This window comes from Erinaceus europaeus, chromosome 10 (assembly GCF_950295315.1).
Source record: "Erinaceus europaeus chromosome 10, mEriEur2.1, whole genome shotgun sequence".
In the NCBI taxonomy this organism is placed as follows: domain Eukaryota; kingdom Metazoa; phylum Chordata; class Mammalia; order Eulipotyphla; family Erinaceidae; genus Erinaceus; species Erinaceus europaeus.
Window position 1 is genome coordinate 15,328,403 of NC_080171.1, and position 1,991 is coordinate 15,330,393.

General features: G+C 46.3%; 1 pseudogene; it reads right to left on the bottom strand.

Moving 5' to 3' along the window:
• Nucleotides 1-964: 964 nt before the first annotated feature.
• On the bottom strand, nt 965-1,061 carry LOC132541149 (small nucleolar RNA U13; annotated as a pseudogene).
• Nucleotides 1,062-1,991: the final 930 nt, after the last annotated feature.

Below are 1,991 nucleotides of genomic sequence, written 5' to 3' on the forward strand. Positions count from 1 at the left end.
TTCAAGAGTTTTGTTTTTATTTAAAGAGTTCTATAAAAAGAAACAAGCCTCTTAGAAGACATTTTCCTACCACAAAATACCTGGTTAATTGGTTATTAGTTAATCATTAACTGGTAGTAAGGGCTAGGAATATTTTCTTTTTTTTTTCTTTCTTTGCCTCCAGGGTTATTGCTGGGGCTCGGTGCCTGCACTATGAATCCACTGGTCCTGGAGGCCATTTGTCCCCCCCTTTTGTTGCCCTTGTTGTCTATCGTTGTTGTTAATATTATTGTTATCGTTGTTGTTGGATAGGACAGAGAGAAATGGAGAGAGGAGGGGAAGACAGAGAGGGGGAGAGAAAGATAGACACCTGCAGACCTGCTTCACCACCTGTGAAGCGACTCCCCTGCAGGTGGGGAGCCGGGGGCTTGAAGCAGGATCCTTATGCCGGTCCTTGCGCTTTGTGCCACCTGTGCATAACCCACTGCGCTACCGCCCAGCCCCCTGGCTAGGAATCTTTTCTTAGACTGAGGATTGGTTTCCTTCTGAAGGCAGCTCATCTCTGCTTCTGCTGCCTGAGGCAGAAGAACTAGGCAGCCCTGAAGAGTCCAGTCAGAGTGGTCACAGGGTGCTCAGAACTAATCAGGAACACCTGCAGGGTAGAGGACCCCTTGACTGAACTCAAATTCCTCTGTGTGAGCAAATTGCCCTTTCTTTCCTTAAAAAAAAAAATATATATATACACACACACACACACACACACATATATATATATGTATATATATATATATATACACACTGAGAGAAGGGGGAGATAGAGTGGGAGAAAGAGAGATATCCATAGCTATGTGATAACTTCTCATGAAGTTTCCCCCACTGAATGTAGGGACAGGGGATTTGAACCCAGGTCCATGCTAATGGTATTGTGTGCTCTCTACCAGGTGCACCATCACCTGGCCCTAAAACCACTTTTTTTTTTTTTTGACGCTAGACGGGTAATGTGCTGTAACAAGGTTTATGTGAGGCACATCTCACAGAACCACTTGAAAACCCAACAAACATGCTATGAACTACCAAAGAATCCCAAACCATTTTTTTTTTTCTGTGACAGAGAAAAAGGCATGTCAAGGGGAGTTTGGAATCTGTTTTTCTGGAGAACAAAATGGGAACGAAATGCAGGGGGTGGCGTGTCAAACTAGGAGAGTCATCCATACATGCTGTGGGTTCTTACTGCCATTTATTTACTCTATTTCTATCCTGTAAAGAGGGCACTGTTTGCATTCCCCATTTACAGAACACTCAAGTAGTCAGTAGTTTAGTAACTTGTCTATAACCTCAAGATTAATTGGGATTCTTGAGCTCAGTTTGGATTAGTAAGAAAGGTACTATATTTCTCTTGCCCTAGTAGGGTTTTTTTTGCCTCCAGGGTTATTGCTGGAGCTCAGTGCCTGCACTATGAATCCACTGCTCCTGGAGGCCATTTTTCTCATTTTGTTGCCCATGTTGTTACCTTTGTTGTTATTGTTGTTGTCATTGCTGTTGTTGTTGCTGGATAGGACAGAGAGAAATGGAGAGAGGAGGGGAGACAGAGAGGGGGAGAGAAAGATAGACACCTGCAGACCTGCTTCACCGCCTGTAAAGTGACCCCCCTGCAGGTGGGAGCTGGGGGCTTGAACCGGGATTCTTGCGCTCTGTAGTATGTGCACTTAACCCGGTGTGCTACGGCCCAGCCCCGTTCAACTATTACTTTCTCTTCTTCCCCTTCCCCTCCTTCTCCTTCTTCTTTAGTATTTTTCTTTATTATTCTATAGAGAAATTGAGATGGGAAGAGGAGGCAGAGAGGGAAAGACACAGAGACACCTGCAGCCCTGCTCCACCACCCGTGAAGTCTCGCCCCCCCCCTCCCCGGCAGGTGGGGACCAGGGGCTTGAACCCGGGTCCTTGCGCACTATAACCAGGTGTGTTCTTAACCAGGTGTGCCGCTGCCTGTCCGCCCCCCCCCCCAGTAGTTT